The following is an 18,849-nucleotide window of genomic DNA, read 5'->3' on the forward strand; positions in this document are numbered from 1 at the left end:
GTGTAGCTTACAAGAGATGAATTATCGTGCTTTGGAAGGTAAAACAAAATGATATGAGATCTTATAATTTAGGGACCAATATGTTTGTAAGCAGGGGAACTAAACCACTTTCATTATAACAATAGAATAATCCATGTGAAAGTAAGACATATTTTGAATTAATTATAATAAGCAACATGTTTTTAATATATAAACTTTGTAGCACGTTTTGCCCAATCTTTCCTTTTAGCGGTAGGAATTCAATTATTGTTTGGTTCTCAAGTGCTTGAGTAGAGATCGAAAAATTCCCTTGACAGAGATCTCAATTGGTTGTTCATGTTAGAATCCTAAGTCTTGGGGTCCAAGCAATCTAATTTATGGAAACTTTAGTTTATTGTAAGTTGGTCATAAGTTTCCTAGTCTAATACAAGTTAGTTTGTTAGGCTGTATATATATGTCCATAATCGAGTTTATGATTATGAGAACAGATTGTAAAAACATTGGTTTTGAGTGATTTTCCAATTAATAAAAGAGTCAAATTTGGTTATTTTTGCTTTGCATTCTTGTTTTCTAAACTTTAATTGGTATCAAAGCCAAGGAACCTAAGGCTATGAGATTGATTTTGTTACATGTTGACAATCTAGGTCAACATGTCGAATGTTGAAGAGGATGCAGAGCCTCCTCCAATGAGAGCGAAGGAGATTGGGTCAACCACCGTAGCATGTCCCATGCTGAACTCAACAAATTACACGGTCTGGTCACTAAGGATGAAAGTGGTATTGAGAATTCACAAGGTATGGACCATAATTGATCCAGGAACAAAAGAAAACGAAGAAAAAAATTACCTGGCAATTCGATTGATCTACCAAGCGATACCAAAATCGCTGATTATGCAACTGAGAGATGTTGAATTAGCTAAAACCATCTGGAATTCGATCAAAGCAAGGCACGTCGGCACCGATCGGGTGAAAGAAGCCCGACTTCAAACTCTAAATTTCGATTTCGACAGGCTGAAGATGACCGAGTCGGAATCAATCGACAATTTCGCCGGAAAATTGTTTGGAATTTTGTCACAATCGGCAACACTTGGTGAGACGATTGAAGAATCAAAGATGGTGAAGAAATTCCTCAAGTCGTTGCTAAGAAAATACATCCACATCGTGGCCTCCCTTGAGCAGGTCCTTGATCTGAAGACAGTGGGCTTCGAGGATGTGGTTGGGCGGTCGAAAGCTTACGAGGAGAGGGTAAAGGAGTCTTATAACGCAGGAGAAGAACCGAAGGTTTTGTGGTCATCGAGCAGTGGCGACAGAGGTGGTGACGATAGCTTGTCTGGTGGAGCGAAGGAAAGATCGACAAAGGAAAAAAGGGGTGTCGACTGGTAATCATGGATCAAGAGGGTTTAATGGGTTTGACGGGTCAAGTGAGCCTAAATCATCTAATCGCGTATCACAAAGGGGTAAGCCCAATCACCACAAATCCAATTTTGATTTAACTCAACCCAATTCCACTAATTGCAAAAATTATAATTGTTGTTGTGACAAAAATCGGAAAAATAGAGAAAAAGACCAATCTGAGGTGATTTCTTTTCAGTGTGACAAAGCGGGTCACTTTGCCTCTAAATGTCCAGAATGACTCGAAAAATTACAACAATGTGATTTTTCAGAATGTGATGACAATGACGAGCCCGTATTTTAAAATACAAATCGGGGTTGAAGAATTCTCTAGAAGGAGTTAGAGATTTGGGATGATAAAAGATGATGGCAGAGTAAAGTTTGGAAACAACGCCACAGGGGAAATTAAAGGCTACAGGATGATTACGAATGGCAAATTCTCCATTCGGAAGGTAGGGTATGTAGAAGGCCTGCAACATAACCTAATAAGTGTTTCACAATTGGTTGTATGTGCTGGACTGAAAGTGTCATTTGATGATGAGGGTTCTGAAATCATTGAGAAGAAAACAAAAGCAGTGCTTCTGAAATCCAAAAGAAAGGGGGAGATGTATCCTTTGAACTTAAAACTGATCACAGGGAAGCCTTCCATTTGGCTTCTTACGAAAGCATCTTCGGATGATAGTTGGTTATGACACCGAACGCTCTCCCATCTGATCTCACCTTCTTGTAGCTGGAAGTCAATCAAGTATTACAAATAGTATTGCTTCTCTCTATGGTGTTGGATGCATATTCTAGATCGACCTTCTATATACATATGCTTTGCCTCTAGATTCGTTTCTGTGTTAATGATCCCTTATGTGGCACTAGAATTAATGATTTTTATAGAAGCTAGACCTATAGTTTAGATATATTCTAGTGCGGCAGACATTTATTCTTTAAAGCTTTTTGTGGCACATGCAATGTGACAGCCCTCAGAGTTTGGGTTCTCAGACTCAAATCAAACTGATTCATACATTGTCGGGTTTAGACATTTTTCATGTTTTGATGTATCATAGTATCGCTTAATTTTTTACATATTCAAATGGATAGCTTTGTAACGTATTCAATCGAATAATCCATGTGAAAGGAAAAACCTTTTTTGAAGCTAACCTCGTAACCTATATTCTCTTTACATAAAAAATAGTCAAGGTTGAACTTCTTCCTTGAATTTATTAAAATCTTTTCGAAACAATAGTTGATGCTTATAAGCTTGTCAATATAATTCACAAGTTTGTAAACTTGTTCGATATATGATTCCTCATAGTAGTGTTGATACCTTGCATTTTCATATCATACATTTTTTTTCATGTACTTTTTAAACATCCTAAGATAATTTGATGTCATATCACTCTATTCAATTCATTTTTAAATTAAAAAGTATAAATCCGAGGTAAACCAAACTAATTGGTTTATCATTTTGCATATGCCAGTGGAGGTAATTTGAGAATAGAGAGAAAAATAAGGATTGAAGCGAAAATCTTTTTACTCCTGAATGGAAAAGCATCTAGACTGTCAAGAAAGAGATACATGTACGTTATGTAGAGAATTAATGGCCACATGGAACGATTTGTCACCTATTCGATACCACTTGATATAAATTAAATCGGTGATGATAAATATAAGGACTTGCAAGTTCTATCTAGTTTGAGAATGATGTTAATGCATTTCAATGTGATGAGTTGATTTGCCAAGACAATGCAATCATATGGTAATGAATATTAAAACGATCAATCACAACGATTATGTTGTTCTGTTGTTGAGAGTATAAAGCGTCATGTACATCCCATAAAAATTGATTGCATATTTGTAAAGTATATCTGTCAGAAAAATCCACATTAGACACTTATGTCTGTTATTATAATTAATCCATTCGGTTAATGTAAAGCTTACTTATGGGACCTAATTGTCATTTAGGCAAAACTTAGGATATAAATAATAATTATACCTTGTAAACTTATTTGATTCCATAAATGATCCAAGGACATACATAATTGAATTATTTTTCAATATTATCTCACTTGGCCTTAAAATCATTTATGCATAAATTATAGTTATATTGACCAAGTTAACTTTATTGAAACCACTCATCTATGTGGGTGTTGTTAAAGGCACCCATTGACCTACAAAATTTTTGCCATAATCTACACCAAGCAATCATGATTATTTTATTTTCTTTTATTTTTCTTTTTTCTAATTCCTTCTGAACACCCATTAGATTCAATTTGTGAAACTCAAATATGCATCAAGAATTTTTTATCGATTGTTTTTTTTTTCAAATAAAATATCAATATTAACTAGTCATAATATTTACGTTTAGAAGGTTTACTGAAAATAATTTCTTTTATATTGTTTGTGGACGTATACACATTAAAAAAAACAATAATATTAAAATAACCATTTGATTTTTATTATTAATAGGTTAAGACGCTCATATAAAAAAAGTGATTTGTTGAAAAAATTATTTTCTTTAAAAAACTTCGCGGTTAAGATGCACAAATATATTAAATTTGTATATTTTTATGATCTATTTAAGGCTAGATATGGTTTCATTATGAAAGGTTTCGATATAACATATCGATAGTTTCTTATTTTATTTAAATGATAATTTGTAGTAGTAACTTAAAATTAAAATTTATAAAATGTAAGTTTTATATAAACAAAAGCGGCTAAAACAAAATTCTAAAATTATAATTTGTAGTCCGTGACGATACGACGTTGAGCACAATTAGGTCATAAATTGTAGTTTATACTTTGCTTTTCATAGACTATTAGAGTTCTTGGGCTAGGATAAAACATAGTATTTTTGGTGTTGTTTGGACCAAAATCACATGTGATTTTGGTTAGGTTTAATGTTGTTTTTTTGGGTTTTGGGCTTGGGTTTTGTTATTAGGTCTAGATATAAATAGTGTCATGTGTGCCTTGTAAACTGTGAGGGACATTTTGGGGGCTTCCATATTGCTTAGAACATGATTAAGAAAAACCTCTTCTTGGCCTTTTATGTTTGCGCCGCGCAGACAGTGCACAGACGCTTGGTCTCGCAGACTAGGGTCCCGTGTTGCTTTTGGTGTTAAATTTTTTTGGCTTTCTCATTTAATAAAATCATAATTGGTCTTTGGTCAAGTGGTAGATAATGACTTTCTCATTTAAGAGATCATGAGTTCAATTCTCGTTTGCGACATAGATGACGATGTTATAAGTAAATTAGTTTGCAGTTTCAAAAAAAAAATCAATTTAATTAATCAAATCGAACAACAAATCCAAAATAATTTTTTAACACAATAATTTAATAAATCTCTTTAGTATTATTAAAATAATGTAAACATGGAAGAAATTTTAAAAAAAAAGTTTAAACAATAAGCAAAAGTTAACCATGAGACAACGAACTATTTTATCCACATTAGGAATGCAGAGTAAGAAAATATATATTTTACGACCGATAAAAATATATATTTTACGACCGATAAAGGTGAAAAAAAATTAAATGCAAAATGATTTTTTCTATTTTTATTTTTAGTCTAGATATATAAATAATAAAGTATATTTATTTTATATTATATAAACTAACGATACGTGTATATATATATATATATATATATATATATATATATATATATATATATATATATATATATATATATACTAGTCGTTACCCGCGCAAAGCGGCGGCGAATGATTTTTTCCGATAATTATTTTTATTTGGAAACATGTTATATTTCAAAAAACAAAACACAAATACATATTGCTATCGATAGGAATCCAAAAGCCCGATCTAAAATCAAACAAATTTACATGTCTATTTGAACTATTAACTAAATACTCAAATGTACATATGTCTATTTGAACTATTAATTAAATACTCAAATTGCTCGGTGAATTTGATCACTTAAAAAATGATAGAAACAAACGTTTTATTGGCCTAGCTAAAATGTTTAAAGAATAAAACCCAACAACATATATAAACTACTTTTTGGCTTAACAAACACAACAACATAAAAGGACGTGTAATAATATGTGTTTCTATAATTAATTAAGGGGTGTATTTGGAAAATTTTTAAAAAATTTCTAAAAAGCTAGTCTAAGTAGCTTTTCAAAAAGCTAGCTTATAAGCTACTTTTTGGCTTACCAACACGACAACATAAAAAAACTCAAAAAATAAGTTAGCTTATCAGCTAGCTGTGGCGCACCAAACATAGCTTTAGTAATTCTAATAGAATAACATTATCCACACGTCCACACAATAGTTGTCTATCCACATTATAACCTATATATATATATATATATATATATATATATATATATATATATAGTTAAAAAAACAAATAGGATGTAATTTGAAATTATTTTAATAAATGATATGTATATACAATAAAAAAAAATAAAAGGCTAAAAATCATATAATTTAAAACTATTTATATAAAATAAAAACATGGATATATTTTGGAAGACTTATATAAATTAAAGGGCTAAAAGAAGACATTAAAATAAAACATGGATATAACTTGGAACATTTATACTACTTAAGGGACCAATAAGAGATATTAAAATAAAATGTCGCAATATAACTTGGATATAAATTCATTTATTATAAGACCGGAGGGTATGGGAGAGAAATTTCTCTCACTTTTTGTGGGTCATATCCCCGTTTCCCTCACATTTCTTTCCCTCACCTAAAACGCAAGGAATGGGTGGGAAGCCCTTCCTCACTTTTTTTTAAATAAGTTTTTTTGTATGATTTATAATTTTTAAATTAATACTAAACATAAAATTTAATTAAAAATAAAAAACATTTCATTAATTAAAATAAAACTTACATTAAACCTAAAATTTTAAAAACTAGAAAAAAAAACTAACTAAAAATCAAACAAAACAACAACGACATACGGAAAATATTTTTTTCATAATTTTTTCCCTCTTCTTCATCACGAGATCGAGAGCTGGTCCGGAGAGATGATCGATGTTTTCCATCAAAAACTTCATATCCTCCATTTCTTGTCTCTCCGCCCGCTCCTTTTTCCTTGTTTCTTCTTTTTCTTTGTCGAAAGCCAAACATTCGGAGAAATTAAGATTATATCAATCAAACGACGATGTTATTTTCCGCATTTCGTCGATGTCCACGCTGAAATCAGATGCACCCGAAGAAGTCCCTTTTCCGTTTCTCTTCGCTTTGTCCCTACCCATTGGGCGGACAATTTCTTCTAGCTCGAGTTCGTCATCCTGATTTAAATCTAGACCGACCCGAGCATCGGAGGAGGTTGTGTAACCACTAAAGTCCGTTTTCGTTCGCTTTGATTGTTGGACTCTAAAAATAAAATATTGCTCGTATTTTTTCCACCTAGGACATCGAACCAATAATTTCCAACAATCGTGCCACTTGAATGGTTTTCCGACTTCTTCAAGGTAAAACTACAAAGCTTCTTGAAGTATTTGTTCGTCCCCTTGGCCTCTTTTCCGTTGGGGTTTTAGGTTGTTGTACAACCCGTTTATTTTTGAAACCCCTTTGCTATTTCTCGAAACTTCAAATTCAATTGATGTTTCGTACGGTAGTCGTCACCTTTTTCTAGCTCTTCTCGAAACCGTTCTAAAATGCGTAACCAAAAATGGTCTCCCGGTTGTGCGTTTCCTTGAATCGAATCTTCAGAAATGTCAGCCCAAGATTTGACCAAAACTAGCTCTTCGTGTGGAAGCCATGCAGTCGGCTTTTGACTTCCTGGTTGTGCGACACCCTCGCGCACTTGTTTTTTCCCTTTACGTCTTTGTGGGGGTGGTGTGGGTTGAGTTTCAGGAACCATCTCTTCTTCTTCCGAGTCATCCAACTCGTCGACAAGTTGGCGTTGTTGGTAGGTTTGGGTTTGAGTTTGAGTTTGGGTTTGAGGTTGAGGTTGATTTGGCGATTGTTGATCCGGAAACACAACAAAGTTTGAAAACATTTGCGGCGAAACATTTGGAACTTGCATCGGGTAATATTGTCCAACATTTTGGTATTGGAATTGTAGTGGGGATTGAATGGGAGCATCGAGTTGGGGGCGATAAACTCCTTGTGGTGATGAATCAATAGCAAAAATGTCTTGGAACTTTGCTTTACAATGTGGGACTTATCCCACATTGGTGGAAGAGAAAACCTTCTCCTACCTAAGATGGGCCTTGGCGCTCTTGGGGTCTTCCTGATTAATTAAATAATTTTTAACTACGAAATTAATTTTTATTAAATTCGTAATTACTGAATGACAGGTTTTGACAGTTATTTTCGGTTTTGACAGTTTCCAACTGTCATAACTAATACCTATAAATACCTGTTTTCATTCATCTGTGAGGGGTTATAGAAATCATTTTTACACCACAAAATTCTCTTTCAAATTCGTTCTTCCTGAAGATGAAGGGAACATAGAAATTTCGTCAGATTCAAGATCACTTCTTGGATTGATTGTCGTATCCTCTTGATAGATCCCTACCAGGGAAATTTCTGTCTTAGGACACTGCATAGCAGGCCTCAATCTGTACAATTTTCTGATTATATTTCCTGTGTAATCATCATACAAGTATGTTTTGTGTATATTGATTCTTGTATTTTATATATAGTTGAATTTCGTTTGTTTTATTTCAATTAGATTTGTTGATTGTATACTTCTGTCATAACAATCTAAGACAGAAATCAAAAAGTGGAAGAATGGATCAACAATCCATCATCAAAACACATGTGGAAAAGCCTGAGAAATTCAAAGGCTCAGATTTTCGGAGATGGCAACAGAAGATGTTGTTTTATCTAACAACTCTTCATGTTTCCAATGTTCTCACTGATGATTCTCCCTCTCCTCCTACTGGTATAACCACTGCAGAAGGAACAACACCACCCAGTGAAGCCCAATTGGCAAAACATCAAAGGGCAGTGGAAACTTGGAACACAAATGAATATAATTGCAGAAATTATATTCTGAATGCCCTGGATGATTCTCTCTATGATATCTACTCTACCATGACTACTGCAAGAGAGATATGGGAATCACTGGAAAAGAACTACAAAACAGAAGTGGCATGTTCCAAGAAATTCGTGATTGGAAAGTTCATGAATTTCAAGATGGTGGATACCAAATCTGTCCTCAAACAAGTGGAGAAAATTCAAGTCATTGCACATGATCTTGAAGTCGAAGGTATGGGTATAAACTCTAACTTTCTTGTTGGTTCAATCATTGAAAAACTTCCTCCTTCTTGGAGGAATTTCAAATTATATCTTAAGCACTTAACTGATGACATGAGTTTTGAGCAAGTTGTGTTGAGAATTCGTGTGGAAGAAGATAACAAATTGAATGAGAAGGCAGATGCAAATTCCTTGGAACCAAGTACCAACTTTGTTGGAGAAGCAAGTACTTCAAGGACAAAGCACAACAACAAGAAAGGGAAGCAAGGCTCCAAAAACTCTTCCAAAGATGGCAAAAATCATGGCCCTAACAAGAAGAATTTCAAGAAGAATTCTGGTCCATGCTCTGTTTGTGGCAAAATTGGACACAATGCCAAAGATTGCAGATTCAGGAGGGGTTAAGGAGGAAACAATGGAGGGAACAATGGAAACAATGGTGGTAATTCTTATGGAGGAAATTCTGGTCAAACCAACATGGTTGAATCACCAAATCAGTTTGTTGCTGTGATTCAAACCAACATGGTTAGCAATTGTGTGGATTGGTGGATTGATACTGGAGCCACAAGGCACATTTGCAACTTCCAAACTATGTTTTCTACATACCAGAAAGTCTCGGATTCTGAGCCAATGTTTATGGGGAACGGCTCTACTGAAAAAGTTGAAGGAAAGGGAAAAGTGAAGCTACAACTGACTTCTGAAAAGAACTTGTTTTAAGTGATGTCTTGCATGTTCCTGAAATTACTAAGAATCTGATTTCTAGTCCTATTCTTAGTAACAAAGGTTTCAAACTTGTATTTGAGTCTGATAAGTTTGTTCTCACTAAGGGTGGGGTGTATGTTGGAAAGGGATACCTTAGTGAGGGTCTCTTCAAAGTTAATGTATTACCTTTGTACTATGGTGTTGAAACACCAAACAATGATGTAACCAATGTTAATGCTAATGAAATAATGGGCACTACTAGCCCCTCTTCTATGTATATGCATGATCCTTCATTTTTGTGGCATTCTCGATTGGGACATGTCAATTTTCGCTCTATTCAAAGAATGGCAAAACTTGGCATGTTACCAAAATGTTCATTAGATAAAAACATAAAATGTGAGGTTTGTGTAGAATCAAAATTTTCACAACATCCTCATAAATCAGTTGAAAAATCTAATGAAATACTTGGCTTAATCCACTCTGATTTATGTGATTTTAGAGCAACACCTACAAGAGGAGGAAAAAATTATTATATTTCTTTTATTGATGATTAAAGCAAGTATTGTTATATTTATTTGTTACATACCAAGGATGAAGCCTTGAATTCTTTTAAGAATTACAAGGCTGAAGTTGAAAATCAACTTGACAAAAAGATCAAAATTCTAAGGTCTGATCGAGGAGGAGAATATGAATCCAAAGACTTTGCTGAATTTTGTTCTTTAAATGGTATTATACATCAAACAACTGCTCCATATACTCCTCAACAAAATGGAGTGGCAGAAAGGAAGAATAGAACATTGAAAAACGTGATTAATTCAATGTTAATTACTTCTGGAGCACCACATAATCTGTGGGGAGAAGCATGTCTTGCAGCAAATTCAATACTTAATAGAATTCCTCATAAAAGAGTGATAAATCACCCTATCATCAGTGGAAAGCGAGGTTACCCTCTTATAAAAGGATGAAAGTATGGGGTTGCCTTGCTAAGGTACAAGTACCTCTTCCTAAGAGGACTAAACTTGGACCAAAAACCATAGATTGCATCTATCTTGGCCCTGCCATGAATAGTGCAGCCTATAGGTTTCTTGTGTTTAAATCACATGTTGATGATATCCATAACCAAACCATCATGGAATCAGCAGAGGCTGAATTCTTTGAAAATATTTTTCCTTTTAAGGATAAAGGGAAAGAGGTTACCTGCTCTAGGAAAAGACCTCTAGATGATGGACTAAATGATACCATTCTAGACAAAGGTTTACAATCAAATGAAGAGAGTTCGTCTAAGGTTCAAGAAGAGAACTTAGAACCCAGAAGAAGCAAGCGGGGCAAAATTGCCAAAGATTTTGGACCTGATTACATGAAATTTGTAGTGAATAATGAACCCCAAACATATAAGGAAGCTATGGACTCTTCTGAAGCTCCTTATTGGAAAGAGGCAATCAAAAGTGAGATTGACTCCATTGTACAAAATAACACTTGGAAATTGGTAGATTTGCCACCTGGGCAAAAACCAATTGGTCACAAATGGATATTCAAGAAGAAGTTTAGACCTGATGGTACCATTGAGAAGTACAAAGCTCGTTTAGTAGCTAAAGGGTATCGTCAAAAAGAGGGTCAAGACTTCTTTGACACCTATTCACCTGTTACAAGAATTACATCAATTCGCACATTAGTAGCAATTGCAGCCATTCACAATTTGGAAATACACCAAATGGATGTGAAAACTGCCTTCTTGTATGGTGAACTAGATGAAGAGATATATATGAATCAACCTGAAGGGTTTGTGGTTAAAGGTCAAGAAAACAAAGTATGTAAGTTAGTTAGATCACTTTATGGACTAAAACAGGCTCCAAAGCAATGGCATGAGAAGTTTGACAACACATTACTCTCTAATGGATTTAGAATAAATGAATGTGATAAATGTGTTTATGTCAAACAATACAAGAATGCTTGTGTCGTCATATGCTTGTATGTGGATGATATGCTTATAATGGGTACTAATTTAGATGTGATCAATCAAACCAAGAAAATGCTACACTCTTCCTTCTCCATGAAAGACTTAGGAGTAGTAGATGTGATCCTTGGTGTAAGAGTTCAAAGAAGACCAGATGGTTACACTCTTACTCAGTCCCATTATATTGAAAGTGTACTCAAGAAGTTTGGACACTATGATGACAAGCCGATTGTCACCCCATTTGATGCTTCTAGTCATCTAAAGAAGAATAAAGGTGATAGTGTAGCTCAGTTAGAATATACTCAAGTTCTTGGTAGCTTAATGTATATTATGAATTGTACAAGACCGGACTTAGCATATAGTGTAAGTAGATTGAGCCGCTACTCCCACAATCCTGGGAAAGATCATTGGTCAGAGGCAAAATCCACAAGTGGATATGTGTTCACTCTTGGTGGAGCTGCTATCTCTTGGAAATCATCTAAGCAAACTGTGAATACTCGTTCTACAATGGAAGCATAGTTTGTTGCTTTAGACAAGGCTGCTGAAGAAGTTGAATGGCTTAAAAGCTTCCTAGAAGGTATTCCTCTGTGGCCTCAACCTGTTACTGCTATTGGCATACATTATGATAGTATGGCTGCTCTTACTAGAGCACAAAGTCATATATACAATGGAAAGTCGAGACACATTAGGCGCAGACATATTACAATAAGAGACTTGCTGAAGATTGGAATCATTTTCATTAGTTACATAAAGTCAAAGGAAAATATAGCTGATCCCTTGACAAAAGTGTGACATCCCCAATTTCATGGCCAGAAAAGACCGATTTGTTTATGCTTTGTTTTTAAAATCAGAGTAATCGTTTACAGAAAACAGTTGCGGAATTAGTCCCAAAAACAAAATATGATAACCATTTATCAAAACGTTTCTCAAAGAGAATGTATTTTTATTAAATAATAAAACCTCGGGATGTCATGTTCCGATACAGACCAAAAGCATAAACAGTATAAAATAGACCTTACAACAGTTATTTATAACTACTAATCTATAATCCAAAATCTCTCGTCAAGTCCACCAACTTATACTCTTGTGTCATTACCTGTAATGCAAAGAAAACTGAGTGGGTCAGGCTTGGGAGCCTGGTGAGCATATAGGGTTTTCAACCCACAGTAATATAATTATTATTTTCAATCATCAAACAATCAACCCAATTACTCATCCCCATTATCTTCGTTTAATCTTCCCTAAAGATATTATCCTAAGGGTCATCTCCTATATCATGTTTACCTCTCATCTCCTTACTTCTTATTTCCTTATATGTTTGTTCCTAAGAACTTTTCCTAAGGATCACAGCCTACATCGCATAGACAATACTAATTCGGGGATCACACCCTCAATATGTGTCTAGTAAGGGTTAGGGTATCATCGCATGAATACGTAGCCACAACATCGCCTGGACTCGTAATTCATAATAAGGGTTAGACTATCATCGCATGAATACGCAGCCACAACATCGCCTGGACTCGTAATTCATAATAAGGGTTAGACTATCATCGCATGAATACGCAGCCACAACATCGCCTGGACTCCTAATTCATCACCTATATATCATCACCTAATTATCATCACCATTATATCCTCACCTATCTCTCATCATATTATTTCATCACACACCAACTATTTCATCTACACATGTTCTACCCAACATATTTGTAAATATAAATTTCATATACAGTTTAACTTATTTAAAAACTATATAAAACATCCATTCCACACTCATCTCAAATAAACAACAATATATAAACACATAGCACGTATTTCATAAAAAATACTTCATATTTATGTGTTAGAAGAAAGTAACTACACACTCACACATATAAACAACAATATACTTAATACATTCAAACAATACTTGTATTATTATCGTGTTTATGAAAGGGACTATACACTCACTTGACCAGAAGATGATCGGACAGTACTACGGCTTGTAGAAGTAGTATTCTTCGGTAGATCTGGAAGATCTTCACAAAAACCGGGCTCCTCGCGGGCAGAGCTTCGGCTCGGGAATTTTACTTCTCGGGATCTTCGGGGCTTCAGGACTTGCTTCGGGACTCGGGAATGATACCGGGGCTTCGGGGTATTTCTTGCACGCAAAACGAGGTAAAAACGCGAGAGAAAGGGAAGAAATGAGCAATAGAACTCGACTGCACTCGACATCTATTTATAGGGGCTGAAACCCCGAATTACGTTGGGCGTAATCTTTAGTTACGCTGGGCGTAATGTGGATAAGGTCGCTGACTCCCCCCCCCCCTTCGGATAATAACGAAATTTATAATTAAATTTAATATTTTAATTATTTAATAAACTTCAAAAATTCATATCTTCCTCATACGAACTCCGTTTTCGACGTTCTTTATATCCACGCGTAGGTGAGACTACACTCTACAACTTTCGTTTAGACTCCGTCGGCTAATTTTGATTTATTTTTATTATTTATTTTTAGTTGGCCGGGACAAGAAAACTCCGTTATAAATTCATAACTTCTTCATCTGACGTCCGTTTTCGTCTGTCTTTTTACCTTTGTACTACTATTAACGAGATCTTCGATTCTCATTTAGATTGTTTCGGCTAAAAACCGCTCGATCTCAAATCGAGTATTCGGGCTGCATACTGCTAAGTCGAAACTTCGGAAAATCATAACTTCCTCATACGAAGTCAGATTTGGACGTTCTTTTTATGCACGCTCTCGATTTAACGAACTCTACGACTTTCGTTTAGATCACTAAGGCTAAATATTGGTCTAACGTAAATTCACTATTTACGTCGCGCTGTGTCGTGCCGGTTTTGTCGCGAAACTTCTACAGGTCATAACTTCTTCGTTATAACTCGGATTTCGGCGTTCTTTATATGTACGGAATCCTTGTAACATATACTATAACTTAGTTAAGATTATTCATTCTAAATAATCTTTCATCAAAAATTCATTTTTGACGCTTATCGTCTCTAAATTGACTAGCCCTAATCTACGGGCGTTACAAAAAGGCCTTAGTAGAGAGCAAGTTCTTTTCACATCGAGGGGAATGGGCTTAAAGCCAACACAATGAGTCACCACCTGGCGGAAACCTAACCTAGCAACATTGGAGATCCCATGGTCTAGGTTCAATAGGACAACTAGTTGGGGAAGACTCAAAGAAGCACTAACACGAAGGTATGCTCACTCCTATGATATTTATCTTGTGTTTTTCCGTTGATGATATAGGGATGAATTCTTTATTCTTAATAATGCTGATAGCTTTTATAGTGGAATAAGTACGGATTGTTCCAGATTAGCATTACCTATGTGAGATGGATGTGAGGTCGCATCTTTGGGAGCTGATATGGCTAAGCTCTCTAAAAGTCTCATGAAGAAAGGATCGTTCACGACCGAAATGAACACAACGGTAAGAAATGATCTATGCTTAGATATGATATGTGTGATACTTCTTGTTTTATTCTACTATAAAAAGTTGTTAGTTCAAGACTCTAGTTCACTACCCACAAAGTAGATCCAAGTAGCAGTCACTATGAAAGGTTCAAGTTTTACAACACCTATTCAGATGCATGTCATATCTAACTTCCCTTGTTTGAAATATACATTGATTAAACACATGTAATTGGAAGTCTTCGGAGTATCCTTTCCAATAGACTTCATTCCTATTCCCATAGGGGAAGTGTGCGTGATTGTGGGGATGGACTGGAATAGTAGATTTGGTGCCATGATAGATTGTGAAAAAAAAATTGTCATAAATCCGGATTTTCTATAAGGATTAATACCAAGCCAAAAACGGATCAAATATTCAAAAAAAATTACGCGGGGCGCTGCCCCCGAATCCCCGTTCATTCAGGGGCTTCGTCCCTAAATGACAGTCTACTTTTAATCTTGAATAAATTTAAACAAGTGTGCACTCCACACCTTCCTTATTTGTTTAATATTTATCAAGATCACTTTTGGTCACACAAAGTAATCTCATTACACTTAAATCACATTAGTGAAACAAATCACCAACATAAACCTCCTTGTACTAGAAAGTATCTCAATTATATGTCTAGATTGTGTAAAAGGCATCTATTTTAATGCTTATATAGTATCATTAACATAACAATAGAACTAGGGAAGAGGTTATGTATTCTAGAAAATTGATCCAAGTTGGATAAACATTCTAGAGCTCATGATAAAACATTCTAGAAAATTCATCCAAGTTGAAAATTCATCCAACAAGTCTAGACCATGTGAAGAAATACTATTTATTAGTTTGGTCAACATTGTAGATGTGTTAAAATGATAATAAATAACACTGCCGACAAGGATGAATAAACATTCTAGAGCTCATGATAAAACATGCAATCTAATGCTGTTAATAAATTAAATAAATGACCACAAACTGGGAATTATATTAAAAGTTGATAGCTAAATTTACACATTAAAATTTTTCAAACAATAATAGTCTGTGTACTACAAAGATTTGTTTCGATACCTAATGATAAATTGTAAGGAAAATTTGGATGAACAAAGTTTTTGCATTGGGCATATGAATTCCTATGATATACTTGCGGATCCGTTCAAAGAGGGCCTTAAAGAAGAACGTCGTCGTAATTGTTTGAAAAAAGGGCCTTATCAAAAAATATGTCTAAAATAATATTTTCATAAATTTCGATAAATAAAATTTTCATTCCCATGACGATTAGCTTGTCTATTATTATATTTTCACACTAATTATCAAAAAGACAATTGTGAAATCCCTAAGTTATACTCTGACAGTGATTGATGGGGGTACGGGTCAAAACATGTAAGGCTGTATCTAATTGGGTTATTCTAAATGCACGATTAAAGTCCTATATACACGAACGTGACTTCATTTGTCAACAAATCATTGTCGTCGTTCAACTGTCAGATTGATGGGGGTACGGGTCAAAGGCTGTATCTAATTGGGTTATTCTAAATGCACGATTAAAATCCTATATCACTTCATTTGTCAACAAATCTCGTTCAACTTGGTTTCTCCTAAATACACGAATGGATTCGTGTATTGCATGGAATTTTGTGCTATCACGTCACCTCACCTGGGTATTTATCAATTATTTTTATTCAACACCCCACAACTAATAATAATAATATATATTAAACCTTCAACTTTTTAATTCTTTTACTTTCAAACCTTATCGCTAAAGTTATTTATTTATAATAATATATTAAAAATATATATTTTTAACAGCCTTTTATAAATAATATTTTTAAAGTAAAAAAATTCTTCTAATTGCGTTCAAAATAATAGACACTATGAAATACAAAATTTGAATTCGTGTTCATATCGTAACATTATAAATATAAAAAATATAAAAATTAAGCGAAAACAAAGAAGAATGTTTCAATCGTTATCTTTTTAAAATTATCTCTACCTATTTTCTTGTATAGCCGTAGGATGTTCCAGAAAAAACTTAAGTAATTTTACTGAATTACCATCTACCCACCGTTTAATTAAATAAAAATTATTTGGTTTCTAAGAAATATCAAAATTATCTTTCTTAATTATAGTAGGGGGTGGTAGTGGTGGCAACGGTTGTGGTGGTCGCGGTGGTGGACAAGGTGACGGATGTGGTGGTGGTGGGATGTCAAGTCCACCAAGCAAATTAACACTCTTTGTTTGCAAATAAAACGTAATATAATGGTAAAAAGGGGTATCGATCCTCGGGGAAATGGTTGTATTCAATCAGCAATGCAATCTAAAAGAACTATTGTAAATAAACTAACTAACTACAATTAAACTAAAGGGGGGGGGGGTGTTATGATTGCTTGAAAACTAAAAGACTTGAATAACTAAAAACTTGCAATTAAGCAAGAAAGTGAGATGTTCAAATATTGGAGAGAATTGGTAAACCAAGGCAATTCAACACAACGAACATTTGTGTGTTTATCATTAGGATTTAACATGAAGGTTATCATTCATCCCAAATTGGTTATAGCAATCATGAAGCATGATATGCCAAGATTTCTCATAGGTAGTATGGAGGTTGGGGAAGCCCACAACACACCTTCTTAATCAAAATCAAAGATCCAATTGAAGCAATTGAACCCAAGAAGTTGATTAGCCTTAAGAATGAAGAAATCCCTAATTCCTAGAGGATGTCAATGCTTACACACCTATAAAGGAATTATGATTCATAAACTAGAGATAATTTATACCATCATAAAGCTCTTATTCTAAGTAAATTCAATGATTCAATGCTAAACCAAAGAAATAAACCAACAATTGCTTATTAAAGTACCAAGCTCATGATCAAAGCACTAAACAAGCATATGAAATATGAACTAGAATCATAGACATAAGATAAATGATAAATAAGCATAAATCCTTCAAAAACCCACAAACATTCAGAGGTTTTAGCCAAGGTCTACCAAAATAGAGAGTTTAGCCACTCATGGCAATAGAACAACAATCACAAAAGTCTAATTGCATAAAGAAACTACCAATATCTTGGAAAGATGAAAAGAAATGAGTCTTGAGCTTCAAAATCGCCTTCTCCTGGTCTCCAATGGTGTCAAATTGAACTTGTGCTGATAGATCTGATCCCCCAAGGTAATGGTAAGCCAAATGACCAAAATGCCCAAAACTGGGCAGTTGCGCGGGTACCTGCGCGACGGAAATTCCACCCGCGCAAGTGTTGTTGGGCTGCTATTGGCTCATTTTTCCTCCACTAACCATTCCATTACCAAAGATTCCTTTGGTCCCCTCCATATGCCACATGATTTAAATTAACCAACCATCTTTTAGCTTCAAATATGGATGCTCCAAGCCCAAAATAAAAGTCCAAGATCCATCTTCACAAGCCCACTTCATCCAAGTCTTTAGCTTTTTAAGCCTAATTCTTCTTTGGTGGATCTGCCAAGCCCAATAATGCATTGGAAGTCTTCGGAGTATCCTTTCCAATAGACTTCATTCCTATTCCCATAGGGGAAGTGTGCGTGATTGTGGGGATGGACTGGAATAGTAGATTTGGTGCCATGATAGATTGTGAGGGCCAACGGTTGGTAGTTCGAAACCCAAGTGGGTGAGAACTGATTGTATATGGCGAGGACACCAGAGTGGGATCAGGGTTTTTGTTCAGCTGCCAGGGCTCGACAGTATATTCAGCACGGGTGTGCGGGTTGTGTAGCGTATGTGGTGGCTACGCAGGCCAGAGATCAGACTCCAGTTTCAGAGGTTCCAGTGGTTAGAGAGTTTGCTGATGTGTTCCTGGAGGAGTTACCAGTGGTAACTCCAGAGAGGCAGGTTGAGTTCCAGATCGACCTGGTGCCGGGTGCGACTCCTATCGCCATGGTGTCGTAATGGTTGGCGCCACCCGAGATGCAGGAGCTATCGTACCAGCTGCAGGAACTACTGGGCAAGCAGTTCATTCAACCTAGCAGTTCTCCATAGGGAGCACCGATCCTCTTCGTCAGGAAGAAGGACGGTTCGCACCGGATGTGCATTGATTATAGGGAGTTGAACAAGTTGACGGTAAGGAACCGTCATCCACTCCCGAGGATAGATGATCTCTTTGATCAGTTGCAGGGTATATCTTGGTTCTCCAAGATTGATTTGAGGTCGGGGTACCATCAGGTCCGAGTTAGAGAGGAGGAA

The sequence above is a fragment of the Lactuca virosa genome, chromosome 2, assembly GCF_052849685.1.
Source record: "Lactuca virosa cultivar CGN04683 chromosome 2, Lactuca_virosa_CGN04683_v6, whole genome shotgun sequence".
Lineage (NCBI taxonomy): Eukaryota > Viridiplantae > Streptophyta > Magnoliopsida > Asterales > Asteraceae > Lactuca > Lactuca virosa.